Source organism: Myxine glutinosa, chromosome 12 (genome assembly GCF_964187855.1).
Source record: "Myxine glutinosa chromosome 12, kmMyxGlut1.1, whole genome shotgun sequence".
NCBI classification, from domain to species: Eukaryota; Metazoa; Chordata; class Myxini; order Myxiniformes; family Myxinidae; genus Myxine; species Myxine glutinosa.
Genome location: NC_136272.1, coordinates 22,030,158 through 22,054,575, shown reverse-complemented (window position 1 = coordinate 22,054,575; position 24,418 = coordinate 22,030,158). Strand labels below are relative to the sequence as shown.

Below are 24,418 nucleotides of genomic sequence, written 5' to 3'. Positions count from 1 at the left end.
CCCAATGAGAAGCAACGTGCCGATTCCATCTGGGGCGGAGCTAACGAGCCGAGGGCGTGTCACTCCCCGCCGGATATACGCGGCCCCGCGCCGGATGTGACGTCAGATGCGCCTCAGCTTGGAGAGAGAAGCCACCGCCACCCCCAGCGCGACGATACCTCCCCGCATCTTTGGACCGGACCGGACCGTACTGTACCCTGCCCCGAGCCCAGGAGGACCTGGAGCCATCGATACCCGCTTTCCTGCCATCAACCCCCGTGTGAGTCAGCCGTTGTCCCGTTTGTCTGTCGTCTGTCCGGGGTTAATATAAGAGTGTGTCTAAGTGCCTGTCTTTCTGTGATTATACCTCTAGCCCCTGTAATCTGACCTTTCCGTACGAATATAATCTCCTCCGGAGGTCTTGAGAATTGAAACATTGGTGTCGTATTGTGTTATTGTAATCCAGCCGGGTGTCTTCTTTTTCTTATTGAGCCAGCATCGCGCGACTAGTCAACGTTCGGGCACAATCGGGTAACTTGTGCAGACGTGGTCATACCATAAAACCGCTCGGTAAATAACATCCAAGCCACGTCTGTAACAATTGGTGTCGAGGAGTGGAATTCGAACCCGGGACTAAATTTATTAGGCCCAAATTGGTAACAAGTAGAATCGATTCGGAGCGCGTTTCCCGCGCGAAATTATAACGGCGAAATTTGAATTTGTTTTACGAAAATAAAATAAAAAACCGAATTTTGAAAGTCGCGCTATGGCGGGTCAAGACAGCTGGGGTCCGGTAGGGGAGAGTGAAGCAGGGTCGATCCAGGACCAAAATGAGGGACAGGAGGAGAGCGAAGCTGTGAGGGCGGCAGGTTCGCAAAATAGCGCCGTCACGCACGAAGAAGCGGGCGCGCAAAATGGCGCCTCGCTGATCACCGCGCCAGCGACCGTGGCAGCGCCCCCGGTGGATTTGAACTTGTTTTTCATACAAATGAAGGCCCTTATGGCCCAGAATAGCGAAGAAATGGAAAGCAGAATGATGGGGGTAATGGGGAACCGAATGGATGCTCAGAGTGAGCGATTGGAGGGCCAATTAGGGGTAATGGGAAACCAAATGGGGGTAATGGGAAACGAAATGGGGGTAATGAGGGACGAAGCGAGGGGTACTGGTGAGAAGGTAGACAAAAATTTTGAGGGGTTAGACAACGGGATAAAAGAAGTAAAACATGGGTTAACGGGGGTAGAAAACAGAATGGCCGCTCAAGAGAATCAAATGGAAGGGATGCAAAAAGGGTTAGAGGGGTTAGAAAACAGTATGGAAGGCAAATTGAGGGACATGAGGAACCAAGCGGAAAGGGAAGTTAACCAAATGGGGCAGCAGATAGAGGGGGTCAGAATGGGGGTAGAAGCCAAACTGGATGCTCACAGGGAGGAAATGGAGCAGATGAGGGTGGCATCTGGGCAGGAGATGCAAGTGATGGGAGAAGAGATCAGAAGAGGAGTGAGTGAGGAGGTCGGAGGAGTGCGCGAGGAGGTGAGGCACTGTAAGGAGCGCATGGAGAAGGAGGTGAGAAAGGGGACTGTAAAATTACAAGGGGGCATAGAGGACCTGACGCAGGAGGTGGAGCAGCTGACGGAGGGACAAAAAGGACTAACGGAGCAGGTTCAAAGGAACACTGCGGTATTAGGAGGGTTGAAAGCGACACAAAACGACATAAAAAACGACTTGATAGCGACAAAGAGGGAATGTCAGATGGTACGTGAGGGACTGACAACGAGGTTGGACGAGGTGATAGGGGTAATGGAGACGAAGGACCGGCAGGTGAGGACGCACCTGGAAACGGTCAAGGTAGCCTTAGAGGATGAGCTTGAGGAGACGTACCGGGGAATAAAAGAGGTGAAGCACAAATTAGAAGAAGTGGAAGAAGGGATGAGCGAAATTAAGAAGCGACGGAGAGGGGATAACAAAGAGATAAAAGAGGAGATAAAAGAATTGGTCCAAAGTCTGTGTTTGGATCGTGATGTGCTCGTTAACCGGATGAGGGATTCGCAGGTGATGGAGGAGAAGCGAAGAGGAAGAGGACCCGGTGTAAGTGGTGACCAATATGGTCGTGCGTACGATGCGCCAGGTGATTTAAGAGGCTTGGGGGTCGAGATAGACCCGGGTGTTCGTGAGAGGCCGTTGGTGAAGTGTGCGACAGGTCTGGTGTGCGAAAATGGAGGTGTGCGAGAAAGTCCGACTCTGGGGTGTGTGAGGAAAAAGTGTGTGCCAAGGAGTGAGGGTGCTGGCGAGAATGAGTCGGTCGTAGCGCGTGTGCGAGGGAGCACATGGAAGCGTGGTGTGGTGAGTGTTACAGAGGGTGTGACGGGAGAGTGTGCGCAGGAGTGTGCGCGAGAAAGGTGTGTGACAGACAGGTGCATGAGGAAAGAGTGCGCTGTCAGAAGTAAGGAAGAGTGTCCACCTGTGGTGAGTGTTACAGAGGGTGTAACGGGAGAGTGTGCGCGAGAAAGGTGTGTGACGGACAGGTGCATGAGGAAAGAGTGTGCTGTCGAGAGTAAGGGTGAGTGCGTTGTCAAGAATGGAGGTGAGAGTAGTGAGAGTGACAAGGAGAGTGAGCTGGTTGTGACAGGTGAGCGAGGATGTACACCTGGGATGGAAGGATGCACACCTGGAATGGTAGAGCGTGAGTGGGAATGCACGCTGGAGTTGGTGGTGAGGCACGTGGTTGGGTGTGCGAATGAGGGCACACCTGTGATTGTCACAGAGGAGGTGACAGAGGAGGGGGCGCGAAGAGGTGTGTTGGTGAGGTGTGCTACCAACGAATGTGTGCCAAAGTGTTCGGTGGTCAGGTGTGTGACCAAGGCTGTGAGTGGAATGGGTGTACCTGGGTGTGTAAGGAACGGTACAAGGAGAATGGGAACAGCTGCATGTATGAGCAAGGAACGGGCTGCGGGGTGTAAGCATGCAGGTGAAGCATCGACGTTACACGGGTTAAAGGTCAGGTCGACTTTTAGCCGAAGCGGGCCCTCGGTGCGTGCCGGGCTTCGCGTGCCGCGAGAACCAGCGGGGATCCGAGCCACGGCGGGTTCGAAAGGACCGCCGTGCGCGACCCACGCTGGGCCTCGCTTTGAACGGCCGCGTCTGTGCTCCAATAAGCGGAGCGGGCGGCTGGATGGGAAGGGTCGTCATGGCGACCACTTTCTGTTGAGGCATTCCGGCAGGTCGAGATCGGGACATTGGATGGCTCCACGCCGAAGTGGTGCGTGGGATCTCGGCCCGGGTAAGCCCCCGTCCCTGCCCCGAATGCGGGACGTATCCAGCCGCTGGCACAAAACGACCCGCATTCATTGCTCGGCTGTACGAAGCCGGGCTGTAGATGTGAATTGGCGCACCGAGAGGATGTAATAAGTAGACGGGTAATGGTGATAGTGATAGTAGTGATTTGATACAAAATTTAGAAAAGTGAATAGAATAGGCACTAAATGAAAAATTTTTGATTGTTGGATTTGGACGAGCAAAATTGATAGTGAAAGACCCCCGATGTGGTGGGATGGCATCCCTGCCACCCTTCCCCTGAGGGGGGCAAAGGAGCAATAGCTTATGGGGTGTATGGCAGTGAAAACTAGCCCGGGTGGGTTAGGATATTGTGTGTAGGGATCTAGCGAAGATGACAGTAGGTAACGTTAAGGTTAGTTAGTGACTGATACCTGTAGTGGGGACGCAGGTAGATTAGTGTGGATTATAATGACGAGGGAGCGCAATAGTTAAAGGGACGACTGGGAAGCGCAAGTTTCAGAAGGGAGTAGTTAGCTGAGATGATGCTGTGTGTGTGAGGATTGAACAGGTGTGATTGCACAGGTGTGCAACTGGACAGGTGTGTGGAGCAGTGTGTGAGTAGTGAGTGTTGTGGATCAGCGCGAATGCGCTTGGGGAGAGAAGGGTGCAGGTGGCACCAGGTGTGAGAGCACAGGTGTGCAAGTACAGGTGTGTGGAGAGAGTTGGAGTAAGTGGTACGGAGTGGTGTGCATGGTGCGAAGGTGTGGATGGGGGAAGAGTGGACCCCTTTCACGAATACCCGGGGCGGGTAGTGTAAGTGTTAGGTAGAGGGTATAGGTAAATTGTGGTTGGATATTGGCATTTGTGGTGCGGTTGCAGAATGGTGTTGTGAATGGGTGCATTAGTGTTGTGGAAATGGCTGGGCGTGTAGCCTGTTAGTGTGTGTAGTTGGTTGAGCACTCCACCACTGTGAGGATGTCGGCCAGGTGAGGCCGCAGGTGGGCTCTGGGAGCCGGTAGAGTTGTGGATGGGGCCCGAGGATCCGGAGGACGGACCCGGGTAGCCCAGTGCCAGAGAGGGCACCGAGTGGGGAGAGTGCCAGAGGGCCTTCCCCTGGTAGTTAGGTTAGGGTAAGGAGCAGGTAAGCTCGGAGGCAACTGCAGTGGTGGAGGTGTGCAGGTGGGTAGACCCACTGGGAGAGGTACACGCCGCAGTCCAGAAATTGTGCGAGGGCACCGGGAGATGAATCGGGGGAGTGAGACCCCAAATTGAAGAGCACCACAGTTTGGCCAATGGGAATTGGTTTTTAGAACCCATAGTGTAAGAGGGCCAATGGTTTGGCCGGAGAAAGACCCCGGGTAGTGTAAAGTTGTTAAAGTCATTTAGGAGATAGATAGGATTGATGAACCTGTCGCACCATACGCAGCCACTTACCTGTGGTGATGATGATGACTCCACACCTGTGTTTTCTTTGTTCTTTGTAGCAGGAAATGAGATTGCTGTGGATTTGTGAGACGCATCACGACGTGGATGAGACATTGGGGTGATTCCATCTCTCCCTCCCTAGGAGGGACTGATGATGAATTGGTAATGGCAAATTTTGATGTTGAGTTGAAAATGGCAAATTTTGATGAGAGTTGAAAATGGCAAATTTGATTGGTTAGGAGGGAGAGAAGACGAATTTGGTATATGGGAGGAACGGGGAAGACAGTAGGGATGTTTGTTGATTTGTAAAGTAGATGTTTATGGGTAGTGTTGTGTTGTGTGGATACAGTAAGGGGTAAGGGAGGGGCCATGTAGGTTACCTGGTGGGGGGGGGGGGCGTACGATAGGAACGTACCTGTCTCACCTGGTTCCCATGTGCCCCCAGTGTGCATCACCTTACATTGCGTGCACTTTTGCGCCCTTACCACCTTACTCACTTGTCTGCTTCTTTTGTCTCCCACCTCCGAGGATCTGGCTTTGGGGTAGAGAGAGAGGAGAGAGAGGTGCTGGCTGCGCAGTTGTGGGCCTGCACTTTCGCTGTTTGCTGCCGGGATCGATACACCATATGGACCGCAATGTTTGTGGCCACCCACAATGGACCGCAGTTCGTTTGCAGCCAAGCACCACCCGGGGATGGACCTATGGGTCAACGTGGCACCTATGCCATACAGGTGAACCACTTTTAGTTAACACCAAGTGCACCACAAGAAGAGCAAGAGACACCTGCAGGGTTAGGGGTTGTCGAATTTATTTTTATTCCAATGAACAATGGTGACTGCACCGATTGGTGGTGGGGTGGTGCTTTTGATGCTCGGGAAGGGTGCTCTGCACGTTATTAAAGGCCGTCGACCACAGAGCACTCGTGGGTTGGTGTATCGATGTTGGCAAGCGCGCTCTCTCTATGCATAACATCTGCATGTGTTCCTCCAAAAACAGGTCCTGGATCGTAGTGTAAATAGCAGCGTAGTCTTGTAAATAATGCTCCCTACCGGCTGTATGTTTAGTTTGAGGATTCTTTCCGGATTCGGTTATCCTGTGGGTGTGTTTCTGTGAGGAGAAGGGTGCAACGTCGCAGGGGGACATATTTACTCATTTGTGAATATCTGTAAAACTGTCGCACTCAGGGTAGAGTTAATAGTAGAGGGAACTACATTGCGTGCCACACTAAAGTAGGTAAAAATTTATCGGGTCGGGACGCCCCGAGGGTAGAGAAGGGTGCAATGTTGCGAATATGGAATTTGGCCTCCATATCCGCTTGTAAATATTCCCCTATTTTCTCCAATACTCCCCAACTTTCCCCAATCCCCCATTCCCTAGTCCCATTGCATGTAAACAACAATCAGTAGAGCCGACCTTCCCCTTATTCCCCCATTAAATGTCGTGCCCAGGTCCACCGCACCACACGTAGACAACTTTCGGACATCTTCCTAGTTATTCTTAATCTATGTCAGTTAAGGCCTCGTTTCCATTAATTATGACTCTTCGTTGCACCAGAATGTGATTATATGGCATCAGTAGTGAGTTTAGGACCTTTCCCATACCTCCTCCCATCTTCTTCCCCAAACAACAACAATAACAACAACTACAACAACAATTACAACTACAACTACGACTACAACAACAGAGGGGCGGGGAGTGTGCGTCCTCACACCGGCTCGGTTACCCGCCATGACCATGCGCTCCACGGCGTTACCCCGAAGGGGCTGGCTGTCAGCTCCTCGTCAGGGGCGGAGCCAGTAACCCCCCCACGCACCCAATGAGAAGCAACGTGCCGATTCCATCTGGGGCGGAGCTAACGAGCCGAGGGCGTGTCACTCCCCGCCGGATATACGCGGCCCCGCGCCGGATGTGACGTCAGATGCGCCTCAGCTTGGAGAGAGAAGCCACCGCCACCCCCAGCGCGACGATACCTCCCCGCATCTTTGGACCGGACCGGACCGTACTGTACCCTGCCCCGAGCCCAGGAGGACCTGGAGCCATCGATACCCGCTTTCCTGCCATCAACCCCCGTGTGAGTCAGCCGTTGTCCCGTTTGTCTGTCGTCTGTCCGGGGTTAATATAAGAGTGTGTCTAAGTGCCTGTCTTTCTGTGATTATACCTCTAGCCCCTGTAATCTGACCTTTCCGTACGAATATAATCTCCTCCGGAGGTCTTGAGAATTGAAACATTGGTGTCGTATTGTGTTATTGTAATCCAGCCGGGTGTCTTCTTTTTCTTATTGAGCCAGCATCGCGCGACTAGTCAACGTTCGGGCACAATCGGGTAACTTGTGCAGACGTGGTCATACCATAAAACCGCTCGGTAAATAACATCCAAGCCACGTCTGTAACAATATATATATATATATATATATATATATATATATATATACAGACTTGGCATTTAATATGGAATATTTTTTTTGTGGGGGTGAACTTACTTTTCAAGACGTCTTAGAACCAAAAGTTCATTGGAATTATGTTGAAATTATTCTAGATTTTGTTAATGTGACCTTTAAAAGAAACAAAAACCACATTTGACATTTCGAAACAAATAAATTGATCCTTGAAAGTGATGTAAACTGATATCGAACTCAATTCATGGACAGAACTGTGTTAAACTTCTTTACGTTTTCCAGAAGTATCTCTTTATTTTTCACATTAGCCAAAATTTTTTTTAACAAAAACAAAAGTTAAATTACGACTGGGATTACGGACAGTAAAATTACAGTTCAGTACTTCGTGTAACCCCCACGAGCATTCAGGAGAGCATGTACACGTTGAGGCATGCTGTTCACGAGATTTGCCAAGGTTTGGACAGGAATCGCTTGCCATGCAGTGACAATAGCCTGCTGCAATTCATGCACAGAGGTCGGCTGCTGGTCCAAGTGGTCGATTTGACGCGTTAATTCTGCCCACAAGTTCTCTATCGGATTCATATCCGGGAACATGGCAGGCCACTCCATATGCTCTACACTACGGTCATCAAGAAAGTGTTGGATCATGCGAGCACGATGAGGCCGTGCATTGTCATCTTGGAAGACAAAGTTTCCTCAAAAGGCTGCAAGAGCAAATGGAAGCAATGTTTCTTCCAGAATGGCCCTGTACTTGAACTGGTTCAGGTTTCCATTCAGAACAACCAGGTCAGTTTTGCCCCCTGCATGAAAAGCAGCCCAAACGGTTACCCCACCACCTCCAGCTTGGACTCTTGGCACTATACAATCTTTGTTGTAGGCTTCATGCACTTGTCTGCGCACTCGGACGTGGCCATCTTGACGATAGACCAGAAATCTAGACTTGTCACTGAAGATCATGTGATTCCAGTGTCCTGGCTGCCATTGACGGTGCTCTCTGGCCCACTGCAATCGGCGCTGGCGGTGTTGTCTGGTCACGCGTGGCTTTCTCAGGGAACGCCTGGCAAGATAGCCTGCTTGAACCAGTCGTTGGTTGACTAGCCTTCTGGATACAGGCACATTTGTCAGTTGCTGCCACTCAGCCCTAAGCCAATTAGCTGACTTGGTACGGCCATTGCGGACTAACCGGTGCAGCTGGCGATCATCCCTCCTTGTGGTTCTGCGGGGACATCCTGGCCTCGGTATTGGAGTAGGGACACCCCTCTGAGCATTTCGTTTCAGGATCTTTGACACCTGACCTTGAGTGATGCCATACTGCCGAGCAATAGCACGCTGTTTCATGCCGTAATTTCGTAAAGCCACCACTAAATGACAAACAGCATTGTCGAGTTGACGGACCATCTCCAGAGGAAGCGGCAATAACTTTTGGAGATGTGCAGCAGTTGTTTTCCACTGATACAGAACGCAACAACCCTTGTATACCCGACTGTGAAGCCAATCGTCAAATGCACCTGTCCATACATTTTGCCACGCCACCTGTGATATAATCCTGTTGTTGACTTCTTGCTGCGACAGACAATCAGTGACATGGTTCTTTTAAGAAATAACTCACCAAAGTGTGAAAGAAACTCACTAGATTGATATACTGAGCTAAGAAAGTAAACCCAAGTCAAGAAAAAAAAATATTCCATATTAAATGCCAAGTCTGTATATATATATATATATATATATATATATACATATATATATATTTATATACATATATATATATATATATATATATATATATATATATATATATATATACTAGCGGGGTCACCCGTGGGAATCCCACGGGCATGGATGTGTGTGACATTTCGACATATTGAGTTAGATGCTGCACATTCATTTTTACAAAATGGTTACTGGCAAGTCATCAGATCCAGAAACAATTTATTTATTTCACATAATATGTGACCCCTCACTCCTCTCCACCTGACACTCTCCTGTCTCCACCTGACACTCTCCTCTCTCCACCTAGTACTCCTCTCCTCTCCAATCCCTCACATTCCTCTCCTTTCCAATCCTCACCTCTCCAATCCCTCACCTCTCCAATCCTCTCCAATCCCTCACACGCCTCTCCAATCGCGCCTCACACACCTCTCCAATCGCGCCTCACACTCCTCTCCAATCGCGCCTCACACTCCTCTCCAATCGCGCCTCACACTCCTCTCCAATCGCACCTCACACTCCTCTCCAATCGCGCCTCACACTCCCCTCCAATCACTCCTCTCCAATCGCGCCTCACACTCCTCTCCAATCGCGCCTCACACTCTCCAATCGCCCCTCACACTCCTCTCCAATCGCGCCTCACACTCCTCTCCAATCGCGCCTCACACTCCTCTCCAATTGCGCCTCACACACCTCTCCAATCGCCCCTCACTCCTCTCCAATCGCCCCTCACACTCCTCTCCAATCGCGCCTCACTCCCCTCCAATCACTCCTCACTCTCCTCTCCAATCGCTCCTCACTCGCCTCTCCAATCGCTCCTCACTCGCCTCTCCAATCGCTCCTCACTCGCCTCTCCAATCGCTCCTCACTCGCCTCTCCAATCGGCTCTCCAATCGGCTCTCCCCGTCTCGTTTCTCTCGTTTTTCTCCCGTCTCGTTCTTTTTCTTGCTCCAAATCGGCCCGTCTCGCCCGTCGGCCCGTCGGAATCGGAAATCGGCCCGTCTTGCTTTCGTGCTTGCGTGTAAATAAATTGTGTTCATTACACCATTTCTGGATCTGATGACTTGCCAGTAACCATTTTGTAAAAATGAATGTGCAGCATCTAACTCAATATGTCGAAATGTCACACACATCCATGCCCGTGGGATTCCCACGGGTGACCCCGCAAGTTTGCATTGACGTTCGTCGCTGGACTCGTTCGCCCGTCTCATTCGTTTTCTTGCTACATCCTGTTCAAGTCTGCGTTCTTCGTCGATCGTCTCATTCATTTTGGAAATAGAAGTTTCCACGCAGCGCATGAATTGTCACGATCCTCAAGAGGAATTTGTCTCGTAATCATCAAATGATAAATGGCAAGTAAATTATATTGTGGAAAATTAAAGATTTCAAATAAACCTATTTAAAGTGTATGCGCACATAACTAATTTTAAAAAACGAAGAAATATCTCTCGGTAATTTCCTGAAACATATTTTACTTCCGGCTAATAATGTTGAATGAAATAAAAATGAAGAAATACATGTCGGCATCATTGTTGACGTTTTTGTGACGACTGTCATCAAACGAAAAAGTAATATATCTTAACGGAAAAGCAAAAGCGAATTTTTAATATGTATCGACACGTTGCCATCGGTGTCATGTTGGGCGGTGTATGATACACCATGACACGATTTTTAAATATATATCTCTGCATTTTCCCGCGTGTGTGGAATGTTCTCAATTATTGCTGACACCGAGTCTAAAACCATCGATAAAAATGAAATCATATGGTGAGTTAGATTGGAGATAAAGGCGTGAGAGAGACTCAATGGCCTTGAAGTTACAGGCGTTTGAGAATTCATTTCGTTCTATAAGAGGCAACTTTCATTGGATTTTCTTCCCATTTTTTTTCAAACGAGTCTAAAACTATGTTAGCGACTGTGAAAAATGAAATGATATATCGAATTTGATTTGAAATAAAACTGGGAGAGAGAGCAAGACACCACGGGCCTACAAAACAGGCCTCAAAGCTATGCGAGTTAATAAAACGGTGGATATTTGTTTATAATTATATGAAGCCACTCCCAGAATGGGTGGAGCTACTCTGCAAACCGAGTAAGCCACACCCCGGACAGACGCCCAACAGACAGACAGACAGAGACAGAATCATCTACGGCCATTATAATATATATATATTTATATATATATATATATATATATATATATATATATATATATACAGTGGAACCTTGACTTACGAGTGCCCCAACTTACGAGTTTTTTGAGATACGAGCCGTCGCTCCGGCGGTTTATTGCTTTGAGATGCGAGCCGAGATCCGAGTTACGAGCTTTCGCCACCCGGTCACGTGGTTATCTTGCCGTTCAAGTACAGTATCTTTGTCGTATAGCGCTGCATTTTAGTTTTCGCATTTCGGTTATTTTGAGTTTTGCCGCCAGGTGGGTTCTGGTCACGTGGTTATCTTGCCTGCCGTGCACGTACAGTATCTCTATCGTATAGCGGTGCATTTTAGTTTTTGCATTTCGGTTATTTTGAGTTTTGCCGCCAGGTGGGTTCTGGTCACGTGGTTATCTTGCCTGCCGTGCACGTACAGTATCTCTATCGTATAGCGCTGCATTTTAGTTTTCGCATTTCGGTTATTTTGAGTTTTGCCGCCAGGTGGGTTCTGGTCACGTGGTTATCTTGCCTGCCGTGCACGTACAGTATCTCTATCGTATAGCGCTGCATTTTAGTTTTCGCATTTCGGTTATTTTGAGTTTTGCCGCCAGGTGGGTTCTGGTCACGTGGTTATCTTGCCTGCCGTGCACGTACAGTATCTCTATCGTATAGCGCTGCATTTTAGTTTTCGCATTTCGGTTATTTTGGCGTTGGCGCTGTGTAACGACACTTGCCTCACTCATTTTCGAAACATTTTGAAAGGGAGGAAGAAACAAACCTCGTTGGACAGGTTTTTCTTTAAACGCCCTGCAAGTGAAAGCGAGGAAAGTGTGGCGAAAAAGGCAAAAGTTATCCCCTCCACCTCCGCCAGCATCTTCGTCTGATCTTCAAGGTAAATACACTTAATAAAACCAGTTTATTTCTTTACATTGTCTTTTATTATGTACAGTATATACGAGGTCGTGCTTGTTTATACATTATTTGTTATTTATAAAGTACATTTTTCTTATTTAAAAACACGTAACAAAAAAAATTGGTGTGGTTTTTTGGGGGCTGGAACGGATTAATAGCATTTCAATGCATTTCAATGGGGAAATTTGATTTGAGATACGAGCAATTTGAGTTACGAGCTCGGTCACGGAACGAATTAAACTCGTAAGTCAAGGTTCCACTGTATATATGTCAGGTCTCAGATTTGTTACTGCTTAATGCTCAATTATAAATGCCGGTTGACTGACGTATTACCACGTAAGCTATGTTATAAAATGCTGTTCTATAATGTTATTTCATGAGTTAATAAAATGTATTCGAACCTTAGGTAGGCTGCTTGAATCGTAGACATAAATCCTTTGATAAATTGCCAAAAACATTAACTGTTTTGTTTAATGACAGTGACGCCTGAGTTACAATGAGGTTTTTGCTTCGCTTTCATTTAAAATGAGGAAAGGCTCGCTTCAGTCGTGTTGGACAAATTGTATACGTGTGCACTTTCGAGGCTAGATAAGGCCGGTCGTAAAATCCCTATCATGATTCTCAGACGGCGCCTCGAGCCGCGGGCAGGAGAACGCTCACATGCGCGTGATTTTGCGTAACACTAGCAGAATGTTTAGGTTGCAGACATAAAACCTATCGTGAACCATATATATTTTGTATTAATCACAGCGACGCTTGACTCTGTATAAACATGCTCTGAATTACTCATTTTGAACAAACCCATATACTTTATGGGTTTGTCAAAGCCAAGAATGCACCCTCCCTTTAATGAGTTATATTTTCTGCCTCGTCGGAGTTTTGAAATCACATCTGGTCCGAATGATAAGGTGCGTGCTGCACTCCCCCGAATGACAAAGCGGATAACGGTGGGGGCTAGGAATGACGGGGAGGGACTCTCGCCAGTCGCTTTGTTCTCTCGGAGATTTTCTGATAATCGTATTCATATATAAATGAATGAGAATCAATGTGTTTTCAGGAAGGCTTGACTTGGCATGTTCTTGCTGTAGCTTGCTGTAGATGTCTGTCTCCTCCGGATCCGTATAAAGTGTTATTTTAATAAAGGTCTCGTCATTCTCAAGCCTGTTGGTGGAACTCTACTTCGATCAGAAAGGTGGTTTCTGACATTTGGTGCCGTGACTCGGATTGCAGCAGACAGAGGACAGAGAGAGCGGACCCCGAGCGACAGAAGGAAGGCTGTCCGAACGCCGGGACGCCGGCACGTCGTACCTTCCTTCCTGGAGCGGGTTCAGCCCGTTCCTTTCTGCCTTCTGCTCTGCCTGCTCTCCGAACAGAAATTGTAAGTAGAGGCTCATTTCAGGCCTCAGAATGACGTAGCTTTGTTAAAGCCAGGATAAACAAGTAAGGATACAAGTAAGGACTTAACAGTAAGCTTAAAGTTACAGTTAGCACCAGGAGGGGAAAATGAGGTCGGACAGCCATATAGGTTGAAACCAGGTGGCCAAGATTTTTCCAGGAAGGAACAGCCCAGAGACAAGATGGGGTATGCCATTGCATGCCAGGGAAGGAGGGCTGTGGTTAACTTAGACGGCCAAAGGGACATGGCCAGGAAGGGTGAAATGCGTAGGTACCAGGTAGGTTTGACAAGAAGGTAGTGACAACTACGAGGTCAAGCCAGGAAGCTCTAGACTAAGTTCTAGACAAGAGGTCCAGATAAAGCAGGCCAGGATCTGGTGGACAAGAGAAAATAAATAAGCTCACAGGAAATGGGCCAGGTGGCCACAGGGTGAGAAGGACAGGTTAGGTTTTGAAATATTGAAAATTGAAGCAGGAGCTGCATTGTAGGAATTTGAAGCTTCAGAGCCAAAGGAAGCAAGTTCAGGAAGCAAAGTTCAGGACAAAACAATTAAGGAGGTAGTTAAGCAAGCAAATCAGCGGCTAATGCCGCTCGTCCATAATCCGGACCAAGACCCCGCGAAAGGGGAGGTAGCCACCATGCCCCCACCCCCCCAAGACCTGAGCTCAGTCCCGGGGCTCTAGGCAACACCCCAACACCCCGCCCTGCCTTCCCTTTTTTTTCACCTCAACACACCCCCCGTCCAACCAGTCCCAAAAATCCTTTTCCTTGAATGAGAGACGTAACATGAATGAGCAAAGATTGTTTGGGAGTGGCTGGAGAAAGGCATGATTTGAGTCGATCTGAGTTTCGCGCGAAGAATGGGAGACTCACTCGTATATGAATGAGGAATGAATGTATATTGGGATGTTAATTGACGTGTGTGTCTGGCCAATGGGTTTGTCTGTGTGTCATGTGCAAAGCAGAGGGTTTCGGTGTGAAACTTTGTAAGCGATCTGCTCGACTTGGGGGAAATTCAGGCCGGGAATGTCCATTTTAGCGTCTATCCGAGAGAACAGGCGAGGTCCTGAACTGAGTCCGGATTTTCATCTGTTTGGGAGTTGTTTGGGAAGCGAATTGATATAAATCGGGTCAGGAAAGCACCCGGAGTGCCCTTGTCGATTTACTGTTGATATGAAGCGGTTTCTTGGAGATGGTTGCAGAATTCGAATCAATATGTGTGTTTTACTTGAATTGAAGAGTTCATTCAATGGCAGATATTGTGTATTGTATGTGTGGGATGTATCGCTGAGGCAGCTCACCTTTGGAATTGGTGTCATATAGTGCATTTTGGGTCAGAGAGGTCAAGCGTCGGAGATCCTGTTAGCTAGGGATGAGTTCTGACAGCTCAATGTTCTGACAGCTCACATGTCAGGTCGCAGATTTGTTATGACAGCTTTTCGCACTTTGTTATGACAGCCGACTGCATGTCCCAACGCGAGGAAAACCCCGCCGCGAACGCGAATAGAGCGGCGTGCAGGGAGTGTTGGGATTCGTGTGGAGGCACGAGGGTGCGCGCCAAGACGGGGGGCGGCGTGGCGTCGTCGCGTTGAGATGGTTGTGCCAGGTCGATCGGCGATCTCTGAATTTAAATCGGATTTTTGTCATGTGTGTTGTGAAATTAAACGTCTATCCGAGAATCCTGGCAATGTTCGTTTAATTATCTGCTCAGAGTGCCGGCGATAACTCGCCCACTCTCAGAGGAGGATGTGTGCCCAAATGCATTGTGGGTCATTGCGACTTTGCTGAATGTCGGACGCTGGATGTCGGACGTTCATGTCAGACGAGCCATGTCGGAATAGTGGCCGGCTGCGACATATATGCCAGGCAATGTCACAGGACGAATACGTTACTTATAAGATGGATTTTTATTTAAGATGGATTTATAAGATGGATAGATGGATGGATTTATTTAAGATGGCTAAAATAAACGATTTCAAGACAGAGTAATTAATTTCCGGAGCCAAGTTCCAACAGGAAGTCTTGTTCATACAGTAAGGTACAGTGCGGAGTAGCGGCTGGAAGATGCATCGATGCATTTGTGTTGACCAATTCGAAGTTTGACCTTTTAAAGTTTAGTTGACCTTTGTTCGAGATTTGTAAGGGAAAGAGGTCAGAGGCAATTCACTAACCTTGGAAGAACGACAGGCGGAGTCAGTCTACAGGGTGTTGCTTTAACGACAGGATAGAGAACCTAAATCTGGAAGGAAAGGACATTATATTGTTGGTTAAACTGAAGTCATGTACGTAATTAATGAACAGAGAATATCGAGTCCTGTTTGTCTTTGTAATTGTCGTTGATGTCCCGATTCAGGGGTCTCAAGAAATAAACAGACTTCCGGTGCCGACCGGAAGCGTTAGGTACAGTACGCTTGGAATTTAATTTAACCGGGTCGAATACAGTGACGTGTTCGATCGAGCTGTGGGGATTTGAGATGGATTTGAGTCACGTTAAATGGAGGACATTTGTGAGGATGAAGAGATGCAAGTAACGTGGATTAAATTGTGGTATCACGAGTTGGGTGCCAGAGATATTGTGGTTATTATAACTCACTGATTATAGGGGGCGCCGGGCGCACCGAGTACAGATCGGGTTGCATGATGGAGCACGCATGCATGGATTTTGGCTTTGCGAGGCTCCGGATAGAAATTGGCATTTCGATGCTGTGGATTATATTGTACCTGCCCGGAAAGGTGATGTCCTGTGCTGGGGCTGGCGACAGGCCTCTGTTATTTGTCTGTCTGTCGGTCTGATTGTAAGTCTTTGGTACTGGGAGGGCTAATTGAGTGCTTAGGCGTCATTGTTCCATGGAGGCAGGTCCAGGGGTTTTGGTCCAGCCTGCAAGGAGTCCAGGGGCTTGTTTTAGGGCTGGGTCGCCAAAAATGGGATGCTGTGCCCATCTGGATGTAAAATTATCCATCAAGGACGGGGAATAATGTGCAGTGTGATTGGGTAAGAGGTAAAGGCCATAAAACACCAACCCCATGAGGAACGAAATAAATGGAGAGATGTTGGGATCACATGATGGTTGGGATTGAAGAACAACCTACTGGGATTTCAAACCTGTGTTTGGGTCTGGGGCAACTGGGTGATGGGCAACAGTGTATGAGTGAGTAATTATGATCTGTTTAAGTGTAAGAGGCGGTGGAGAAGAAAGGGGTGATGAAAAGTTATTTGTTTAGTGTGAAGTAGGTTGGTTGCTTATTTGTCACAGTAAGATGAGAGTTGTGTTTTTAAGCTTGGTCTTTGAATGAATTGTTGCTTGGAATGTGTTGATTGGAAAAGTGATTTCTGATCGCTGATCCGATCTGGTTTTGAATTGTTTGATTTAATTTTGAATTGATTGGAGGTAATAAGGATTTGTGTTGATTTCCTGATTTGAGTTCATCTGGAAACAAAGACAGATGGGATTAATGTGTATATCAGGAACAATTTGGAAAAGAAATATGGATATATGACATTACTAAAATATAACCAAGCAATTGAGAGTTCTTGGGTTAATGGGATATAAATAAATGCATCTACAAGCATGGTATGGTATAAAAATAAAGAGGGAGTATCCAGGAAAAAGATGTTCAAGTGAATTTTGTGCTGTGAAAAGAATGTCGAGTTAATGGAAGTGTTTTGTTCGATTAATTTTGTTCAATTTGTGTTCAAATGACCATCGATGTTGGGGGCAAAGTTATGGGTGAATTTGGTGAGTGGTTGTGGGCAAACGAAGATTAATTTAGATTTATCATAGTTAAGTTCGAGGAAGTTGATTTGAAGCCAGAATTTTATTTGGATGCCAGAAAGGAGAAAGGAGATGCTGAAAGCCAGAAAGGAGATGCTGTTGTCTACTCTGAATGACAGGTGGCGGTATCCAGGGCGCTGAGGAGTTTGTTCACGTTGTAAAGTTTGTTTATTTATTTGTTTATTTAGTTTGTTTATTGTAGAGAAGAGTGCTTTTGGGATTCCGGAGCCAGAGTGGATAATTTGAGGGTAGTAGGTGGAGTAGAGGACATCTTTGCAGTGCTGTAGGTGGTCCTTGTGGGCTTGGGAGTGAACTGATTTGGGTTTAATAGGCACAAGCTGGTCTAAACAGGGTGAGGAGGATGGTGTGATTGATGATGTCAAAGGAGGCGTTGAGGTGAGGAGGATGAAAATGTTGAGGTTGCCGGCATCAGAGGAGAGAAAAGGTCGCTGGTGATTTTGAGGAGAGCAGTTTCAGTACTGTGGCTGGAGCAGAATCCGGATTGGGATGTTTCATACAGGTTATTGGCAGAGTGGTGATGTTTGAGTTGAGTGGCCACAGCACGTTCCAAAACTTTTGACAGAAAGGGTAGGTTGGAGATGGGTCTGAAGTTATTTAGGGTGTCAGGGTTTAGTCCAGGGTTTTTCCAGAACGGGGGTGAAGTTTCACGAGTTTTGGGGAAATCGGTATGTGAAGCTGGATTAAGTTGGAACTGCTTGATGAGCCATGGAGATGGATTGGGTTTTGTTGTTGGTTGTCTGGGTGTTCGGTTGTTGCATTGCCAAAGGTTTCTGTGTGGTGGACACACTCGTTGGCTGTTGTCTTGTGTGACGTGGATGGAGATGTATGTGGCTGTGTGTGGCTGCCTGGAGGGGAAGGCGGCTACAGTGGTTGATATTGGTTGTGGGTTGTCCGGGGTGCTTCGATTTGCATAAGGGGTGAAGATTGGGATATTACATTATTTTGAGTAAGTATTGGCATGAGTAATTACAGAAGTAATTATGAGTTATTATGAGTAATTAGTGGTATGAGTATTAGTTATGAGTTCCAGGTGTTGAGCTAGTTATGCTAGTTATCCAGCTAGTTATGAGTAAGTGATTATTTTAGTAAAGTTACATGTTTCGCTGTGTTGTGGATCTGGGGATAAGCTAGTTTGATGGGTACCCTGGGGTCTTCGGCGTGTCTATGTGTTTGGCTGTCTGTCACACCGGACTCTTGAATGGGTTTTCATGAGACGAATTTCAGACATAACAGTGAGAATCTATTTTGAGCGAATCACAGTGGGTGAGGAAAACATTGTGTGTGACCAGACACCAGAACTGACCAGAATTGAAATTAGAAGTAGACCAGGTTATTTCTATTATTTGTTTATTCGTGAAAATAAATAAATAATAGGGGGAGGTTAATGGAGGTTAATGGTGGTTTGTTTGCGTTAATGGAGGTTAATGGTGGTTTGTTTGTGTTAATTCTAGTTGAAACTCTCGCTGAAGTAATTTTCGTTTATTTTTATTTTTTGATTCGATTTGAGAGTTGAGATGATTGATTTTTTATTAATTTTATAATTTTATTTTTATTGATGTTGGAAACAGGTAATGGGATGCTGAGAGAAGGATTGAATTTAATTTGAATTGGACTGGATTAAATGGGATTGAATTTAAAAATTGAATATTGAATAAAATTGGATCCACTTGGAAAAAAGTGGATTAGGAAATTGGAGACCTGTAGACCAGGCGCTCCCAGGAGACTTGTGGACCAGGTGTTCCACCAGAGGAAAAAGACCAGGTGTTCGTGGAGCACTTCACCTGCAAGAACGCCTTGGAACCAAGGTGGAAGGGACCAGTCCAGGTGTTGCTGACTACACCAACGGCAGTCTTTCGCGAGGGCAAGACCTCGTGGATCCACGCCACGCACTGTAAGTTGGCCATACAAGCACCAGACACTACACCACAGCAACCACAGAAAAGGATGGGCCTAATCATAGGTACAATACTATTGATAGCGACAGCAGCTAGGGGAAACTCCGATTCCAATAGATGCGAAAACGAAACCCGACACCTCACCGTAACATGGGGACAAAGAGTATCACTACCATGTTTCGAACAGAAAGCCCTGCACACAAATTGGGTGAACATAAATTGGCTAGCACTGTCGGCAGGGCCTGGACGCGTTGGCATGATACTACAAAAGCAACGAGAGTTCCGGGAAGACGGGCAAGCTAGCATTAAGACCTTGGCCCAACCAGGATACCAATGGGGAACCCCTGATTTTAAGCTACAAACACGCACACGCCTAGGGAAAGACATGACCATGCAGGTCCGGTGCAGCGTCTGGACCCCTGGCGCGGCCAGGGGCGAAACTAAATACACACCATGCATCGAATACATACTCACGCCACACCCCCAGAATAAGGCCCCAAAGAAGGGGGAAAACACATATTGGAAAGTGGCCAGGGAGGTGGCAACAATTCAAAATAGGACACACTGCTGGTCGTGCATGCACTTTCCCCAAGCAGGCACCACAGGAATACACATGATAGTGCTACCTCTGTCCCTCAATGACCTCTGCTCACAACCTATCGATTCCCCATGTTTAGTCACCACGCTGGAAAGAGAAGGGGTTGACAACGGCAAGAGTTGCAATCGACAATTTAATTATCGCCCGTCAATGATTGCCCATGTGGCCGAGAGGCCTGCCCCCGTCTGGGTCAAACCACAGAAAGGGACGGTCTGCCTCCAGGGTTCCGGCCACTTGCGTATGGGAGAATCAGAATGCGCCTACACTCTCCCCGGGAAGCTGGGACAAGGGAGCTCGGGGATTACACTACGAATAGTACTGCAAGATAAACACAACCACAACATAACGGCTATAACATTCTCTAGGGGGGTTAGTAGGATTAATGGGGTGGTAAGGGGAACCCAGTGCTTATCCACCCACCTGGTCCCACCCCATGGGACAATGTTTATATGCGGCGACAAGGCTTACCCCTATTTACCAAATAATTGGGGGGGCACATGTTATCTGGGTTCAGTCCTTCCTGACGTTGAGATACTGGATGAGCTAGACCCAAAGTCCTTGGACAGGCGTTATAAGAGGTCAGTCATGAACGAAGATGGAACCACTAAACTACACGGGAGCCTATGGGAAAAGGTGTTTGGTTTCTTCTTCCCAGGAGCGGGCACAGTCATGGATAGTTTCCGGATAGATAAATTGGCTTTGGCCCTAGAAAAGGTGGCAAACGACACCGCTACGGCTCATGACATACTATTGGATACGGTGATTCACATGCGTACAATGGTGATGCAGAATCGGGTGGCTTTGGACTAGGGTTTGGTATGCGGAATAATAGAGGGAAAATGTTGCACTTACATACCCGATCCATCTGAAGGAGTGTCAGCCGCAATAGTGAGACTAAGGGAAACTAGCCACGCCCTGACGATCGATCGGATCGCGCGCGAAAATTCTTATACATTTAGCTGGCTCACTGACTGGTTCCAGGGATGGACGGGCACCATAGTGAAGTGGTTATTGACCGCACTGGCTGTGATAATCGGGGTAGTAATTTGGGGGGCACTAATGAAATCTCTAGTCCTCCTCTGTATGAGAAAGTATTTTACAGGATGGAAATTGAAGAAGCCGCCGACAACGACTATGGTTCTGACCACAGAGGCCGTCGACCTGAACGGGTCCTTCAACAAGGCAGACGTGACCGGCGCTCCAGAAAATTGCATTGAATTTTGTAATGACTGTGATACTTGTGTTGATCCCATGTGGGAACTGGCTGCTGCCTGTAACGGTGTCTGTGATGACTGTGATACTTGTGCTATAAACCCCTTGCGTGTACTGGCTAACGCCTCTTATGTATTACAAGCTGACAGCTGCACGCCCCCTTCTGACCCAACTATGGATCTGATTGCGACGCTGGGTCTGGCGGTTGAGGGACCCGACGCGGATGTCCTAGACCCGCAAGCCGACCAGGCGCCCATGGGAGACTTTGACATAAAGGAAGTCCCTCTCTTTTCTTCAAATGTTTCGGATCTCTTTGATCCACATGTTGCGGATCTCTTTGCTTCAAGTGATTCGGATTCGGATTTTTACGCTCTGTACCCTGACCAGGAAATTGAGACACAAGATACTGACGACATTTTGTATTCCCCAGAACAGCAACACGTGAGGGACCTCATGGGCATGACCGTTGATTAACTTCGAAGATCTGCAAGGACTGCGTCTGCAAAGGGTGGGGGGAGCCAGTTCCGCAGGGGAAGTGATGCACCCTCTGGCGGAGCAGAACCTCATCTGGACCAGACGTCTTCGTTGTGGATCCGAAACGTTAATGAACTTTCATGTTTTGAGCCCTCAGGCTCCAAGCACGCACCACACGACACGTTCCCCAAATGCACGGGCGAGGCGCTATGGGCGCACGGTATGCCCTTGGGAGATACCCGCATTACACGATGGTCTTTCAATAAAGCCCGATGTGGCACGTTGTCTCTTGAGATACTTTGTCTCGACGAGACAAGAGGAAGGAATGTCAGGTCTCAGATTTGTTACTGCTTAATGCTCAATTATAAATGCCGGTTGACTGACGTATTACCACGTAAGCTATGTTATAAAATGCTGTTCTATAATGTTATTTCATGAGTTAATAAAATGTATTCGAACCTTAGGTAGGCTGCTTGAATCGTAGACATAAATCCTTTGATAAATTGCCAAAAACATTAACTGTTTTGTTTAATGACAGTGACGCCTGAGTTACAATGAGGTTTTTGCTTCGCTTTCATTTAAAATGAGGAAAGGCTCGCTTCAGTCGTGTTGGACAAATTGTATACGTGTGCACTTTCGAGGCTAGATAAGGCCGGTCGTAAAATCCCTATCATGATTCTCAGACGGCGCCTCGAGCCGCGGGCAGGAGAACGCTCACATGCGCGTGATTTTGCGTAACACTAGCAGAATGTTTAGGTTGCAGACATAAAACCTATCGTGAACCATATATATTTTGTATTAATCACAGCGACGCTTGACTCTGTATAAACATGCTCTGAATTACTCATTTTGAACAAACCCATATACTTTATGGGTTTGTCAAAGCCAAGAATGCACCCTCCCTTTAATGAGTTATATTTTCTGCCTCGTCGGAGTTTTGAAATCACATCTGGTCCGAATGATAAGGTGCGTGCTGCACTCCCCCGAATGACAGAGCGGATAACGGTGGGGGCTAGGAATGACGGGGAGGGACTCTCGCCAGTCGCTTTGTTCTCTCGGAGATTTTCTGATAATCGTATTCATATATAAATGAATGAGAATCAATGTGTTTTCAGGAAGGCTTGACTTGGCATGTTCTTGCTGTAGCTTGCTGTAGATGTCTGTCTCCTCCGGATCCGTATAAAGTGTTATTTTAATAAAGGTCTCGTCATTCTCAAGCCTGTTGGTGGAACTCTACTTCGATCAGAAAGGTGGTTTCTGACATATATATATATATATATATATATATATATATATATATATATATATATATATATATATATATATACATACTGAAACTCAAAAGAAACTTACCACCTTTGAAACATTTAAATATCAACAATAACACTGCGTGTAGTAAATGTGTGAACTTATTTGTGGACAATAGTGTCCTCACTGTCAGACAAAACGGTCACGGATGGTCACTTGAACCTTCAATGGTCACTTCATAGCACAGCTGTTGAACAGCCATTTTGACTGTCAGTGATTAGCCAAGGGGTACGGGATGATTTGAATGATCTGCACGTGATGTCTTGATATTGGCTTTAAAAAGGCCAGTGCAAAATGGGCATTTCAATCAACATGCCACGATTGTCAAGGGATCAACGGCAGCATGCCCTGGGCATGCTGCAAGGCGGACTGAGCTACCGTGACGTGGCACGTCGCCTTGGCTGTTCACACCAGACGATATCGGCCCTGGTGGACAGAGACACCCTCCACAACTCTGCAGATGACAGACCTCGATCAGGGAGGCCAAGAGTCACCACTGCAAGTGGTCCGAAGTCACCTGCGGGATCGATTCCGTCCAGCATCCCGCACTGCGGCAGAAACCCACGGATCTCCAATGATACTGCACGAAGACGACTGCATAACTATTGCAGTCATGCAAGAAACTTACCACTTGTTTGAAATGTAATAAAATTGTAACAGTTCAAAATAAAACAAACCAACAATTGCTAATTGAAACATTGGCATTTTATTGATGACCTGTCAAGTTTTTGACCAAGATACACCATCTCATCAGTTTGTTCTACAGTACAGAACAGCACAGGGTGCAATGTCAGTCCCCTTTCAATAGCGTGTGCGGCCACCATTGTTTTGGATACAGGCAGTGCATCGTCGGCGTATACTGCCTACCAGTCTTTGGATGGATTGCTGCTGGATTCTGTCCCACTCAGTCCTCAATGTCTGAAGCAGCTCTGCCCGTGTCCTGGCCCTGCCAACTACGCGTCTCCCAAGCTCATCCCACAGGTGCTCTATGGGATTCAGGTCAGGGGAGAGCACAGGCCACTGCATGGTGTTGATGTTCTCGCCTTGGAGAAATGCAGTGGTAAAGCGAGCAGCATGGGGACGAGCGTTGTCATGCTGAAAGGTTCTCAGTTCTGGGTGGTCTAGCAGGAATGGCAGCAGATGAGGTCGCAGGATGTTATCCACATACCGCTGGGCGTTAAGATTCCCATCCACCAGTGGCGTCCTGTACCGGCCTGATATGGCGGCCCACACCATCACACTTGGGCCACCCCACCTGTTGGCTTGATGCACGCAACAATCGGCATATCGCTCGCCAGTTCTTCTCCAGACACGCTCACACCCATCAGGACTGTCCACACAGAACCTTGACTCATCGCTGAAAGCGACCTCGTTCCACTGCGCCAAGGTCCACCGCTGATGCTGCTGGCACCATCTCTGTCGGTTGCGGCGATGGGCAGCCATCATCACGGGGCCTCTGTATGGTCTTCTGGCAGTCAGACCATCGTCATGCAGTCGTCTTCGTGCAGTATCATTGGAGATCCGTGGGTTTGCACGCCCCGGAGTTTCTGCCGCAGTGCGGGATGCTGGACGGAATCGATCCCGCAGGTGACTTCGGACCATCTGCCTGTCCTGTCTTGCAGTGGTGACTCTTGGCCTCCCTGATCGAGGTCTGTCATCTGCAGAGTTGTGGAGGGTGTCTCTGTCCACCAGGGCCGATATCGTCTGGTGTGAACAGCCAAGGTGACGTGCCACCTCACGGTAGCTCAGTCCGCCTTGCAGCATGCCAAGGGCACGCTGCCGTTTATCCCTTGACAATCGTGGCATGTTGATTGAAATGCCCATTTTGCACTGGCCTTTTTAAAGCCAATATCAAGACATCACGTGCAGCTCATTAAAATCATCCCGTACCCCTTG

The 24,418-nt window shown here is 47.6% G+C and overlaps 1 protein-coding gene and 1 long non-coding RNA gene across 4 annotated transcripts in view; one reads left to right on the top strand and one right to left on the bottom strand.

The window, feature by feature from the left end:
* Positions 1-24,418, bottom strand: part of LOC137438125 (paired box protein Pax-1-like) — a 56,712-nt gene that overhangs the window by 8,593 nt on the left and 23,701 nt on the right. The window lies entirely within an intron of this gene.
* LOC144888503 (uncharacterized) lies at positions 12,774-19,395 on the top strand. The gene is made up of 2 exons (XR_013621056.1): positions 12,774-13,223; positions 18,714-19,395. It is a non-coding gene; the product is annotated as an uncharacterized LOC144888503 (long non-coding RNA).